The sequence below is a fragment of the Suricata suricatta genome, chromosome 4 (assembly GCF_006229205.1).
Source record: "Suricata suricatta isolate VVHF042 chromosome 4, meerkat_22Aug2017_6uvM2_HiC, whole genome shotgun sequence".
NCBI lineage: Eukaryota > Metazoa > Chordata > Mammalia > Carnivora > Herpestidae > Suricata > Suricata suricatta.
In genome coordinates, this window is record NC_043703.1 from 72,803,970 (window position 1) to 72,819,985 (window position 16,016).

At 37.5% G+C, this 16,016-nt stretch overlaps 1 protein-coding gene and 1 long non-coding RNA gene across 4 annotated transcripts in view; one reads left to right on the plus strand and one right to left on the minus strand.

Annotated features, from left to right (window-relative positions):
* The window catches only part of CDK8 (cyclin dependent kinase 8), a 115,257-nt gene that overhangs the window by 64,433 nt on the left and 34,808 nt on the right, over positions 1-16,016 (minus strand). The gene's annotated exons all lie outside the window — the stretch shown is intronic.
* LOC115289627 lies at positions 5,493-7,710 on the plus strand. The gene is made up of 3 exons (XR_003907724.1): positions 5,493-5,614; positions 6,103-6,216; positions 7,474-7,710. It is a non-coding gene; the product is annotated as an uncharacterized LOC115289627 (long non-coding RNA).

Consider the following 16,016-nt stretch of genomic DNA (forward strand, 5'->3'; position numbering starts at 1 on the left):
TGTGAGTGCTGTGACAGAGCACGTGCAAACCGCAGAGGCCACTCAGCAGTGACTCTGGTGGAGGACCTCCAGAAAGACTTCTCAAAAGAAACACCATTCCACTGAGGCCTGAATGGCAATTTTCATGCTTTTTTGACTCAGGATCCCTTTACTCTCTTGGATATTACTGAGGACCTTCAAGTTTTTGTTCATCATATCTATATTTACCCTATTCAATTATAAAAATGGGAATTTTAAAAACATAGAATATAAAAGCACATATCCTTTAGCTGCCAGAGCAATGACACCACATTATGACACCTCTGGGGAAAAAACCCACTGTACACTCATGAGACAGAGTGAGAAAAGGAAATACCGTTGACCCTTGAACAATACGGGTTTAAACGGCATGGGTCCACTTATAGGAAGATTTTTTTCCAATAAATACAATACAGTACTGTAAATTGTATTTTCTCTTCTAGTTTTCTTAATAACATTTTTTTCAAGCTTACTTTATTGTGAGAACACAGTATATAACATATGTAACATACAAAATACGTGTTAATCTATGGTTTATTCTACCTGTTTGGCTTAAGTTCTTAGGGAACTAAAAGTTATATGTGGATTTTAGATTGTGGTGACTGTGGTGGGCTGTTGGTGCCCCCAATCCCCATGGTATTCAAGGGTCAACTGTAACATCATAGCACCACTATGAAAATAGTGTTGACCTTGCGGACCCTCTGAAGGGATCCCGGGGGTATCAACGGTTCCCAGATCAGAGTTTGAGAACAGCTGGTGTGGGGGTATGTATATTTGTGTATGTGTGTGTGGTATGAGTTAAGAGGGGAACACAGTGTGAGGTGAGACACAAGCACTGTAGGAGAACAGACACAGTAAACAATGGTACTTTCTTCAATAAGAGAGTATCAATTATAGTTTATTTGAAAAAATATCTTTGGCTGCCTTTCAAATGCTTTGGGAGAGTAAATAAAAACAGGGGGCAGAGAAGCCATTGAAAAGTAAACTGTAAAATAATTCAGGTGAGAGAGGACGGTGGCTGCTTTACAGAGTAGACGGACTGGAGTGATGCGAGGTAGAACCGATAGCACTTGGTGATTGAATACTGGTTGGAAGGAAGGAGGAGGGATCAAAGACCGTGATTTCTGCCGAGGCAACAGGTTAACAGCAACATTACTGACTGAAATAACAAACAGCAGGAGGAAAAGAACTGAGGGAAGAAGAAGACAGCTCTGTTTTGGGTAGGTTGAGTCTGCAGTACACATGAGATGCCGAAGTGAGGATGGCAAGCTGAATAAACAAGTCTAAAGCTCAAGAGAAAGCTGAAGACATGGATTTACTATAATTAGAACATACACCGTAATCAAAGCCATGCGAGTAAATTGACACCAAAGAAGATTGTCAAAAAAAAAAAAAAAAAAGGACTTTCAAATAGGGTACAATAGTAAATATAGGAAATATTATCAAAAGCTGTAAAGAAGACCATTAAGGTGAACAAGTGTTCACTGAATTTAGCAATGATGAAGTCACCAGAGAGCAGACTGGGCAAAAACAGTTGAAGTGATGTAATGGCAGTCTGTACTGCAGAAGGCTGAGGACTGAGTGGGGCATAAGCAAACGAAGATAATAAATGTAGGTATCTGAGAGTGAGAATGTACAGCAGTAGCTGGAGTAATGCATAAGGTTAAAGAATTACTATTATTTTAAGATGGAAGAGAACTGACTAGGTTAAGTACTGACAGGAAGAATCCAGAGAAAAGGAGATGCTGATATAAGAGGGGGAGGTAAAAATCAAGAGGGCAAAGACTAAAATGCTGAGGAGATACTAGGTAAGGCTAAAAGGAGAAATACTTTTAGGGAGAGTTCTCATCTTGTTGGCTTTGATTTTTTCCTGATGTCGGAAATTAGGTCATAAACTAAAAGTAAGAGGAGGGCCTAGGTGGCTCAGTCAGTCGAAACCTGACTCTGGGTTTCGGCTCAGATCATGATCTCACAGTTCCCAAGTTCAAGCCCTGTATCTGGCTCCATGCTCATAGCACAGAGACTATCTGGGATTCTGTCTCTCCCTCTTTCCTCCCACCCCCACTCCCTCTCAAAATAAATAAACTTAAAAAATAAAAGTAAGGCAAAGGTGGTAGAGTTCAAGATCTGAAAGGATAAAAGGAGGCCTGGTTGAATAAATATGTTTGGTTGAATAAAATCTATTCATTTAAGTTCATTTAATACCTTATTATCTTAAATTATTATTAAAACACACATAGCTTTATCTTCATGTTTACAATATATTTACACCAAATCCTTAACTGTGGGAAAAAATCCAATTCCAACATTATTTTTCTGAAAATAAGATTTGTTTTATGGGAATCAGCTTTATAATATACTTTCTAGGTAAAACACCATGGGCACTCATTATTTTAAAAATAACATTAAGTGCACCTATGCTTTTTAAAAAAATTTTTTTAATGTTTTATTTATTTTTGATACAGAGAGAGACAGAGCATGAGAGGGGGAGGGGCAGAGAGAGAAGGAGACAGAACCGGAAGCAGGCTCCAGGCTCTGAGCTAACTGTCAGCACAGAACCTGACGCGGAGCTCGAACCCACGAACCGTGAGATCATGACCTAAGCCGAAGTCGGAGGCTTAACCGAATGATTTACCCAGGCGCCCCATGTGTACCTATACTTAATGTTCACTAAGTCTGAATGATTTGCGAAAGAATTAAAAAAATAAGAAGTTAAAGAGGAAAACGCAAAAATGAAGTCAAGACTAGATTATGTCTCTTAGACACTTTCCCATGCATGTACTGATTTAACCAGATGATTAACCCCAAGTGAGTGTAAGGGATGGGATGCTTATATGTACTATTTGAGGATAGCATCCTAGATTTGGGTACTCTACGGAGAAAGAGAGTGGTGAGAAAGAAAATAAATTAAACCCAAGACTTATCCATTCACCTTCTTGACAACCCTGAATTGCTCTTACTTATAAATGGCCAAGTTGCTATACGCAAATGTCTTCTCAATGAAGTGAAAAATTCTAATCTGCAAACAGTACTCTCCCTCATCCCAAGTAATTATATGTGTTATATTTTATAAAGGTACATGATGAGAAAGAAAGGTGAAATGGGAGAATAGAAAGACAAGATGTTAAATAATTTAAAAAGGCAACCTCCTCATGAAAATCATTTAATATAATTACCATAATATAATAGTGCTTTGTGGTTTACAGAGCATATTTATTTATATATCCATCCACACACTCTTCAGGGAAAAAGCACATTGGAGAGGAAAAGGATTTGTTCCCTAGTTTCAGTCATGATCCAGTTCAAGTAGTCAGACTGCATAAATAAATAATTGCAATATAGTGTTTTAAGTGCTATAAATAGAGGGGATGATCAACTATAACTTAAAGGGTTGAAGCAAGATGAAAGAAAGCTCCAGAAAGAGGCTACCAAAGCAGAGATTCTCAAGACTTCAGAAGTTCGTGAGAAAAGGAGGGAGGGGCTGGGGAGAGAAACCAGGAGCAAGAGCAGACGTTCCAGAAAGTGGGAACGATATGTACAAAAATACAGAAGCACGGGGGAGCTGTGACATGCTCAGAGAATAGCAGAGAGCAGCAGCAGAGTTTAACAGCATGAAACATGCTAACAGTCCTGAGGACGGACGTGACCTTAGAAAACAGGCAGAGGTAAGATGGGAGGGATCAGCTGTGTCCTCCGTGTCCAAAGAGGGGTACAGAGGACACGTGCTTCATGTCAGGGAGGGTAAAAAACACGAGTATGACAAGAAAAATATTACATTAAAAAATAACAAACAAAGCTGAAGGAAAGGGTGTTACACGAGGTGCCCACAAAGGAGAGAACAGAACCAATGATGAACACTGGCCTTTACTAGACAGGAGGAGTAAGGCAGTAATGTAAAAAGGCGGTAAAGGAGTGGTTATAAAAATGGGCAGTATTCGGTAAAACAGAGTAGTGAATACACATATGAAATTTCACTTCCTAAAACCCTACTAAAACTATGGTAAAGAATTTTTTTTAAAAATATAAGCTCACACATGGATGAAAAATGGGGAGAAGGCAGCATAAAACTTTGGAAGCTAGGAAGTAAGTGGACAAACACTAACTGGTTAAGAAGATCCAAGAGAAAATTAGTTCAGAGGCTGATGGTGAAGAAAGCTGAGAACCAATTAGAGATGTAGAGCAAAATCCTCCAAGAGCAGAGAGCTGACAGTATGAAATAACCTGTGGAAGGAGAACTGGTTGAATGGAAGATAAAGTTGAAGAGATATTTCTAGAAAATAGAATAAAACGTGAAAGAAAAACAGAAAGATTAGACAACCAGTCCATGAAATCCAATATACAAATAATTAGCAGTTAAGAAAGAATAGAGAAAAAAGAGAAAGAAAGTTTATAAAGTAATTCAAGGCAACTTCCCAAACTGAATGACAGGATTTATAAAACTCAAAGGGGCCAATGAGCTCCCACCACAAATAGATAAAAATAGACCCACATCAAGACACAGTATTTAAACCTTCCAGAAAAGTGGAGATGAGCAGATTTTACAAGCTTCTGGTGGAGACAAGTAATGGGCCATTTAGAAAGGATCAATATTAGCCATGAGAAAGAAGAAAATCCTGCCATTTGTGGCAACATGAATAAACATGAGGACATTAAGCTAACTGAGATAAATCAGAGAAAGACAAATACTGTATGATGTCACTTACATGTGGAATCCCTGAACCCGTAAGAACAGAAAGTAGAATAGTGGTTACCTGGAGCTAGGGGCACCTGGGAGCTGGTTAATGCACAGGACAGTGATTATAGATAACAATCCTATATTATAAATTTCAAAGTTGCTAAGTGACTGTATCTTAACTGTTCCCACCAGGGAGAGGGGCAAAAAAGAGAATCATGTGACATGGTAGACGTGTTAGCTACACTAGAGTGGCAGTCATACTGCAATATATAAATTTATCAGTCAATAGGCTGTACACCTTAAACTTGCACAATGCTATATGTGAATTCTATCTCAATAAAAATAAATTAAAAAAAAAACAAATCAGGAATCAGGATACCTGTGGACTTCTCAATAGCAGTTTTAGAAGCCAGAAACTCTGGTCTAACTGCACTACATAAAATCATGAGGGATTGATTACAGTGTCAGTAGAAGTTGTTCGGAGCATAAGAGTCTGTGCTGGAGAATTACACTGTCAGCTGCAATGACAGAATAACATTACAGAGTAGCCAGCCAGATCAAGGAGCTTGAGCCAGAATATAAATCAGTGTACTACTTCCTTCATGGACAAAGTCATGCTTTAAGGAAAAGAAAAAGAAACAGCTGAACTAATCACTGTGGTTATGTAGTAAAAATTGTGAACTACATAAAGTCTAATGTGTTAAACTGAAGATGTAATTAGCTTTATTATGCAATAATTTGTAAGCGGGTCATAAGCAACTGCCACTGCATGCTGCTGCAGTCTGGTGGCTACTGCAGGGAAAGGTCGGGGTGGGGGGGGGGTGTGCAAGACTGCAGCACAGAGTCTTAGAGACTGCGAGATGACGAGCTGGCCGGGCCGAATGCTACAGAGATGTGAATTCAACCACCTAACTCGCTTAAGTATTTGCTACCTTTAATGATCTAAATAGGTCCAATTTGGGAAAGAATGCTCTTAAATACATGTCATTGGCACTTAGCCATATTTTATATCATTTTTAATAAAATCTATTTAAAAAGATTAAAGGTCCTAATAACTACTGTTCCTATTGCATTTGAGTTTTCAAATATTGCTTAGAACTACTTTTTATCTTAGAACTAAAGTTCGCGTATTATTATCATTTACAGTTCTTGATTTTGTCTTTTGTGAACTTAGGTCCCAAAATCAAAAGAATTAAACAGATGTCTTTTACGCTTCAAGTATCTTTGGATTTATTTTGAAAACTCTGTTCCCTTCAAACTGATATATTTGACAAATGAAAAGAGAAGTTCAGCCGTTATATATTAAATGAAAATAAAATATATTAGTGTGTACTCTGAGTTGAGAAGAGGCAGACTCATGTTCTTATAGAAAAACTGGTACACTGTGTCAGCATGATTTTTGTTTCTAGGTTTCAATATCCTTGTCAATTAAGAACAAGCATAACACACTTGATGGTAGAAATCCAGGAGCCTTGCAGGTTGCTGAAAGTCCTCACTGTCTACAATATGTTCTAACTCTTTGGGTAAGCACTGACTGAATCCTTATGTCCTTGTATATTATATGTACATCAATAGAGGAGCTGTTTTCTCCCACTCTAATAATTCTGGTTAACATAATTTTCCAGAGCTGTTCAACCTTATCTTTCCTTTCTAGATAGTTAATCAGCTCTATATACTCTCAGATTAGGTGACTGGCTATTTTTGAAGCATCATTATGGAAACACTGCACTTGAAACCCCACAGAAATGACCTTGACATGGTCTGTTGACAACTACAACAGCAGTAGAACCCCCTGGATGCACAGCTCTCAATTACTTTGACGTAACACATCCTCAAATTACTGGGAGACCGTCCCAGACAGAGACCTCAAATTGAGGATTCCTAAGAATCCTCCAGAAGATGACTCTAGAGAAGGAGACAGCATCCACCCAGGACCCGTGGGACCAAAGACTGTCAGGTTTAAATCTGCATACTCTCATTCCCCCCATCCCAAGATCTTTTTTATCCTCTATGCTGGTTTAAATTTCTGAATTATTAATAGACACCTGTTACGTCTAGTAACAATACCCATAATATTGCTCTTTGTATCCCTAGTCACTCCTTGTATGAAGCCAATACCTGGCTACAATTTGCTCACACTTTCACTAAAATATGCAAACAAAATAATTACTGAGACTTTAGCCACTTTCTTTTGGGTGTGACTCCGCTCATTCTAGTTCCTGGGTAATCACACTCAACTACTAAACAACTTCTGAAATAGTAAATTCAAAATAGTAGACAGGACAGGGAGCCCCTGTGATGTCAAACCTAGCAAAGTTTCTGTCTGCACCAAAAGCACACTTGGGACCTGGCTCTTGGCTTAGAAACAGATTACAAAATCTGTTAATCTTCTCGCACGTGTCAATCCTGCAGTGCTCAAATGTCTCCAGAGTCTAACATGTGCACAGTCATTTTTGTTTTGGCTGATTCAATATTTAACCTTCCAACAACAAAAAGTATACATAAAGAATTCACTTCAGTCCAACAACTGAGGTTCTCTGAATAGCCTCTTGATCAATAGAATTCTAGCAAGTGTCCTGAATGGCTGAATTTGTCCAAAATGACGGGCTGAGAAAGTGAAAATAAACTCCACTGATAGTCAGATTGTGATATACCTAACAGATCAGAGGCAATGCCAGTACAAAGTCACACAGGAACTAAAGTTTTGCCAAAGGCAACACCACAGCTGCAGAATGACTAAAATGGCCTGTTTCTGAATTGAATTCTGGTTTTCTTACCAGTGAGTCCAGCTTTGCTTCACTCCTATCTTGAAGAGAAGGCTGAGATACCCAATTACCAAGCAGACCCCATTTCATGAGAGTATCCAGTCCAGAGCTGATCTACTCCCCCAGTCTTCCTGAAGACCACGCAGCCCCAGCCCAAACCCTCCGAAGCCCTTGCCCACCCCTCACAGTTCCCAGGTGCATGCCGTCCCTTGCTACCGCAGGCTAATAAATTTTGACTACCGGTGCATTCTTGATGGCCTTATGCCCAGTGATCTTACATGAAGTTACAGTGCATGACAGCAAACTGAAGCAACACTTCCTTCCATTTAAATAGCGTACACTCTGAAAGCACATTCTAGTTGGCCACACTATAGCTGGCTTCAAGTCCCCTGTCCTATTAACATATTCAGCTCTTTTGATCTTTCTGACAAATGAAATCTACAAATTAACTTTTTTGTCAAAAACCCAAGTTTATTTTAAAAACTACTAAAATCACTAATTCTAGATTTGAGGGGATTTCTTGGCAGTTTGGGGGAAGTTCCTGTGCTTGGCACTGGCATAGGCCCCAAGCTACAGCAGTGAAAAAGACTGACCTCTCCGGAATTACTTTCAAGTTTCTGGCAGCTCCAGATGCCAAGCTCCAAGAAATTATAAACCTTCTTACAAACCTAGCAATGAGTATCTCTCATCTACATTATCTCAAGGGATTCAAACTAAATTTGTTAGTTCTCACACTTCAAATTCATCTTTACCTTGATTGGAGAAACAGCTATGCAGAATTCAACAAATTGCTACACTTAGAAGTCAGAAAGTAACTCTTGGTCACATCCTATCTGTTCAGTTATAAGATTATAGAACAAGATCAAATATCACTAAATGTGGGGGGTTTCCATCAAAGTAAATTACTTCTCAATCTTCTTAAACCAACTTCGCAAAGTTCCATTTCCTGAACATAACTCTATGAAGAATAAAATTATAGTCATTGAATCTTGACTTCCAGAACCATATCTTAATATTAGCTGTCTAGAATTATTTTTTTCTCCTTAATATTCATGGCCCAAGAAATAAGCAACACACAGAAATTAATACATAGTATGTATTTCACATAGCCACTAATTAATTTATTTCTCTTTGGCTCCAAATATTTTTTTCTTGAAAGTACTATTACATTCGGCATGTGAATATACCCAAATGTTTCTTAAATGTTCATATTATACTCCAAGTATTATTTAATTATTCAGGGTTGTGATGGTATTAAGACACCCTACAAATGTCTTCTCCCTTAATGTACTACCCTGTGGACAATACTCTGTTATTGAAAAGAATGCTGTGAATGTTCATTGTTGAACAAATGAACTGGATGGGATCTGAAGTCATTACAGGTCTGTCTCTCACAAAGAGACATGCAGAGGCTTTATTCTGTCCTTAAGAACACAGGGTAAAACCTGAATTTATAAACAAAAAACTGGCCACAAAGGCTTTTCTACTTAAAGAAATTAATAGACTTCTACCCTCTTACTCTTGCATTCTATTTTTGTTTCTAGTATCTTTAAAGGCTAACATTTAACATTATTTAAAGGTTCTCATGTAAACGGGTGAAACAAAGGAATGGTAACCCTCATGTATTATTACTAAGACTATAAACTGGCACTTTTTTAAATCAAAATTTTCTTATACATTTATTTATTTTTGAGAGAGAGAGAGACAGAGTGTGAACAGGGGAGGGGCATAGAGAGAAAGAGACACAGAATCTGAAGCAGTCTCCAGGCTCTGAGCTAGCAGTCAGCACAGAGCCCGACGCAGGGCTTGAACCCACGAACCATGAGATCATGACCTGAGCAGAAGTCGGATGCTCAACCGGTTGAGCCATGCAGGCACATTTTAGAAAGCAATCTGGAGGAGTGACATTAAGTATGTACATTTCCCACACCAGCAATTCCTTTCCTGATTATAAACCTTAGGGAAGGTTTCATATAGCTCCAAATATGGAAGCAAATAGGGGCATACTATGTGTGCATCACTGGGAATAGATAAGTAGCACATGGTGTACGCATACACAGTATTGAGATTTCTGGTCAAAAGCAATGAACTGGGTCTACATATAGTTAAGTAGAAACAGAACATTTTTAAAAGGAATGAACTAAACCATACACAATATTTCCATGGATACAAGTAAGTAATAAAGATATTTAGTTTAAAATAGGGGCTGAAAGGATATATACTGAATAAATAAGAATGGGAGAGCACTTAGGTTGCTTAGTCAGTGGAGTGTTTGACTCTTGATTTCCGCTCTGGTGATGATCCCGGAGTCGTGGGATCCAGCCTGGTGCTGCACTGGGCATTGAGCCTGCTTAAGATCTCTCTCCCTCTCCCTCTGCCCCTCCCCTGCTCACAGCTTGCTCATGCTCGCTCGCTCTCTCTCTCTCTCTCAAAAAATAAATAAATAAATAAATAGGAGTTGACTATAGTGGGAGAAGAGAATGAGACAGAAATGGGAGAATGAAAAATAAAATATAGGACTGTACACAGATTGACAATGACAGTATACCATATACTTAGTATTTTCAATTCAATTCTATGTACAAGAAACAAGAAACAACCAGTTAAATGGGACTATCCCTACTCAAGTACAGAAATAGGACCTCCTAAAATTCTGAAGGAAAAATTACAGTAGGAGAAGAAAAAAGTTTGTACATGCCAAAGATAAATAAATATTAAGAAAATTTCAACAGAATTACATAGATATTTGACAGTGTTAATCACAGTAAAATTAACAAGGTCTGACTAGACTAAACTTACAGAAAGATCACACATTAGCACACAACAGAAATATCAACAATGGAGGCAAGAAGGGTAATTAGGAAGCTACTGTCAATAATCTAAAATAAATTGAATAAAAGTGCCAAAACTAATATTTCCTATTTTTAATACATAAACAAACAGGCGGGGAATTAAGGAGTGATAAACTTACCTTGCCTAAGAACAGTCCCAAATACAGTGCTTCAAACGAGTTAAAAACTGGTAAGAAGAAACCCATCTCTTATTCCCTGTTTCCTTCCACCCATTGCACACATAAGGTAGAATTGGATAGGGTCTCATTGTAATTAGGTGAATATGTAACATCTTACCAGAAAACAGAGAGCCACACTGAATAAAATATGCAGTATATTTCAAAGTGGGGGGGTAAAAGAGGGGCATCAACTGCTAACCAGTCTCTCCTTGAAAGGCAGGGCCATGACAGACTAGAGAAGCTGAAGTCTTACAGCAATATTAAATTAACATTTACATTTGACACTTTCATACCATTCTGTAAAAAATTACTCTGTTAGTAGATTTGCAAAGCCTGTGTTCTCCTAGTTCTTAAAGCAAATTCACTATTATCTGAAGGGAGGAAGCAAAGTTATTTCCCAGGAGTGGGAATTATATACCTTTGCCTCCAAATTTCCAAAATATCAGAAAGCCCATTTCTACACAAGTGAATATTCAATAAATGTGACTTCTTGGCAGGCAGGCAGACAAGGAATGGGATTCCTAGAAGAATATTACAATATGTACCAAGCAGTTTCCGCACACATGTACTATATTAGGCACTAAAGATAAACACATGTTAAAGTTCATGCTACATGCTCTGAAATTGTTTACATAAAATATATAATTTACATGTATGTGGTTACATAACAGCCAGCATGGCCATGCTTTCTCTACAGAAATATTTATGTATACATGCATAAGCAAATTTAAAAATACATATGCAAATATGTGCACACAAATACATATATATACATATGCATACTTATATCTGCATATGAACAGTAGAGATATAAACACAGCTAAATATGTGTGTACATATGTACACATATATGTATACACACACACAGAGGAAGAAAATAATTTTTAGTATAATTAAGTTACTGACTATTTTAACTCAGACAGCCATGAAAAAAAAGTATCAGTTTACATGTAGGTGACATAACTTATGACACAGACTGTCCTTTATGGGCAAGTGTGGTTTTAATAAGGCATCACAACAATGCATTACTGTTATCCCGTTTTACATACATGGAAACAGAGAATCCATAGTCACAATCCAGGAGAGCAGCAAACCAGGACCTCAAAGACAGGCAGCCTGAGTGCATTGCAGAAAGCATCTCCAACCACATGCTACACTGGGTCTGTTCAGGAAGTGTGACTATCAACTTGATTACAAATTGCTTCCGGTAAAATACACTAAGGCATGTTCACCACAGCAATAAATGGGTCATGTGTAAATGAATCCACCTCCTCTACTTACATGAGCTAATAAACAGACTTTTTTTGCTTATCATTAACATGCAGAGATTCAAACGGCCTCCTACCAACTTATCTCGCAATGCATAGATAACAAGCTATCAGAAACTTTTCATTTAAGGCTGCTATTATCAGGGCACCTGGGGGGCTCAGTTGGTTAAGCATCTGACCCCTGGTTTCAGCGCATGATCTCCTGGTCTGTGAGTTCAAGCCCCACATTGGGCTCCATGTTGACAGTGTAGAGCCTGCTTGGGATTCTCTCTCTTCTCTCTCTCTCTGCCCCTCTCCCACTTGCTCACTCTGTCTCTCCTTCTCAAAAATAAATAATTAAGCTTAAAAAAATTAAAGCTGCTCTTATTATATTCCATGAACAAAAAAGAGGACCAAGGGACCTAAAACAAAAGACTACCTGATGTTTCAAGTTTTATTTGTAGCATTCACAGATCTATGATCTTTTAATTACATAAAACTAAAAAATAGCAGAGGTAAAAAAAATTAAATTGTGTATAAAAGCTATGATTTAACAAATTATATACTTTGAGTGATTTGAAGCCAAAAGAAGGTACAAAAGACTTTACAAAAGTGGGGGAAACATCTTATGATTATCAGAACTAGACTAATTCCAAAACAGTGAATAAAACCAATTTCTAAACAGTTCACAAACATGAGAGGTACAAATTTAGATTCTAACAAACTCATAACATCTCTTACATGTTAGAAACGCTTTGCTGCTCCTAATAAATCAATGTTTTATACTTTTAAAGAGTTAAATAGTTCTAAATGACACTTCTCATGCAATAAGTCATATCATTTTGTGAAATAATCTGAATCATGTGACATGTATCTGCTGATACAACTTTTGTAATTACACGACTGTAAAACTGTTCTTGAATAGACACCTGGAGAAAAGATCGATTGTGAGAAGAGTTATAGGATTATAACGAAAAGCAAATATATTTTTATGACTGCAGAACAGGTCTGGCGGGGACTCCTGCATTCTCTCACACTACACATCACTACACTTGCAAGACTAGCTTGGTGACTCTATGAATAAATTCTTCATTCCTACTATTTTAAAGTACCTCAAGATAAAAACATACACGTACTTACACATTTGACATCAAAGAATAAGAATACCTGCATGAAGGCCTACTCTATCATTATAAATCTATTTTCAGTTTGAAGCAGTGATCTAGATATGAAACGACCTATAAAGAACTACAAACACATAAGCTACTTCATCCTACTAACCCAATTTTCCAAAACATATTAGCCCTGGCTTTAGAGTTAACTTGGATTTAATTTAATTTTTTTCTTTAAGATGAATTAAAAGCAAAAGTATTTAACCCGATGATTTTATAAAAATTTGGAAATGTTCTTTGGCTTATATTTCCACATTATATTTCTCAGAACAGATCGATAATGAAAGTTATATGCAGAAGTCTAAGATATCTCCAAAATAAAATGTGAGATAAGGAAAAAAGTTAAAGTAAAGAATACCTGGTGAGTAAGAAGTTAAAGTGATGGACACCTAAGACCAATTAGAAAATTTACACCTGCAGGGGCGCCTAGGTGACTCAGTCAGCTGGGCATCCAGCTTAGGCTCAGGTCATGATTTCGCGGTTCCTGAGTTCGAGCCCCGCATTGGGCTCTGTGCTGACAGCTCAGAGCCTGGAGCCTGCTTCCGATTCTGTGTCTCCCTCTCTGCTGCTCCCCCACTCACACTGTCTCTCTCTCAAAAATAAACATGAAAAAAATAAAACATAAAGAAAATTTATACCTGCAAAATCTCTCAGAGATCTTTCCTCTCTCCTGCAAACTGTGGACCACCAAAGAAAGCAGGTGAAGTGGAAGGACGTCGAGCCCAGAGCGACCTGCCTGCACGCTGGGAACGTCTAACCCCTGCCCGAGCCCCGGGCTCACCCGCAGCAGCGGTCTCAGACCTTCACAGCTTGCCAGCTCTGTGGTTTGCTGTTTACTCACAATCAGGAAATTATTTTATTTTTCCTCTTCATCTCACCTGTCTAGTCAGTTATCAAATCCCTGCCCTCCAACCTTATTTCCATCCCTTGTTCATAGCATTCCCCTTCTGAATAACAAAAGCACAGATCCAAATGGCTCTTTACCCCTCAGGATGATGGGAGCCATGGCTTTATTTTACATGGCCTTATTATTTTGAGGCACATTCCTTTATATCTACTTTGTCCAGAGTTTCTAATTATGAAAGAAGGTTGTATTTTGGCAAATGCTTTTTCTACATCTAGTCAGATGATCAAATGATTTTTATTTTTCATTCCATTAATGTGATGTAACACATTTATTAACTTGTGAATGTTGAAAGATCCTTGCATCCCAGGGATAAATCTTACTTGATTACAGCATACGATCCTTTTAATGTGGTACTAAAGTCAGTTGGCTAATATTCTGTTAAGATTTTTTGCATCTATATTCAGGAAGGATACTGGACATTTTCTTGTAAGGTCCTTATCTGGCTTTGATATCAGGGTAATGCAGGGTAAGAGTGTTCCCTCTTCTTCAATTTCTGGGAAGAGTTTGAGAAGAAGGATCTTTCCTTAAATGTTTAGAATTCACCAGGAAACTATCTGGTACTAGGGTTTTCTTTGTTGGGATTCAATCTCCTTATTTTGTTACTATGAACAGATTTTCTATTTTTTCATGATTCCATCTTAGTAGGCTATATATTTCTAGAGAAATTTATCCATTTCTTCTAGGTTACCTAATTTGTTAGCATATAATCATTCACAGTAATCTCTTATAATCCTTTGTATTTCTTTGGTATTAGTTGTAATGTCTCATCTTTCATTTCTGATGTTATTTATTTGAATCTGCTTTTTTTTTTTAGTGTAGCTAAAAGTTAGTCTGTTTTATTTATCTTTCCAAAAAAGTCAGCTCTTAATTTCACTGATATTTTCTATTGTCTTTTTGGTCTCTATTTCATTTTTTTTCTCCACCCATCTTTGGCATTTCCTTCTTCCTACTAACTTTGGGTTTAGTTCGTTCTTTTTCTAGTTCCTTGAGTTATAAAGGGAGGTTATTTCATGGGTGCCTGGGCGGCCCAGTCCGTTAAGTGTCCGACTTCGGCTCAGGTCATGATCTCACCACCTGTGGGTTTAAGCCTGGCATAGGGCTCTGTACTGACAGCTCAGAGCCTGGAACCTGCTTTGGATTCTGTGTCTCCCTCTCTCTCTGCCCCTTCCCCACTTGCACTCTCTCAAAAATGAATAAATGTTAAAAAAATGTTTTTAAATAAATAAAGTGAGGTTATTTCAGATCTTTCTGGTTTCTTTATACAGGTATTTATCACTATAAATTTTCCTCTGCTTTTGCTGCATCCTGTAAGTTTTAGTATGCTGTGATTCCATTTTTGCTTGTTTCAACATATTTCTTCATTTCCCTTTTGCTACCTTCTTTGATTCATTGGTTGTTCAGGAGTGTGTAGTTTAATTTCACATATTTGTGAATTTTCCAGGTTTCCTTCCTGTTACAGATTTCTAGTTTCATACCACTGTGGTCTGAAGAGATAATGAGTATGACTTCAAACTCCTTAAATCTGCTAAGACTTGTTTTGTGATCTAACATATGGTCTATCCTGGCAAATGATACACATGTGCTTGAGAAGAATGTATATCCTGCTGTTGTTTGATGTAATGTTATATGTATATATATATTACATGTATGTATACATATAATATATATATGCAATATATATAATGAATTTGTTCAAATCCAGTGTTTCCTAATTGATTTCTGCCTGGATAGTCTATTCATTATTGAAAGTGGAGTACTGAAGTTCTCTATTATATTATCTATTTCTCCCTTCATATCTATTAGCATATGCTTAATATATTTGGGTGCTCCAATGTTGTGGTCATATATATTTATAACTGTTATATCCCCATAAAGATAAAATCCCTTTATCATCATATAATGGCCTTCTTTGCCTTGTGTTACAACTTTTGAGTTAAAATCGATTTTGTCTGATGTAAGTACAGCTATCCCTACTCTCTTTTGGTTTCCACTTGCATGGAGTATCTTTTTCCCACCCTTCACTTTGAGCCTATGTGTATCCTTGAAGTGAGTCTCTTGGAGGCAAAATATATTTGGGTCTTGTTTTCTTTTCCACTCAGTCATTCTATACTTTTTGATTGATTGGAGAATTTAATCCATATTTAAAAATTTTTAATGTTTATTTATTTTTGAGAGAGAGAGAGAGCAAAAGACAGAGTGTGAACAGGGGAGGGGCAGAAAGA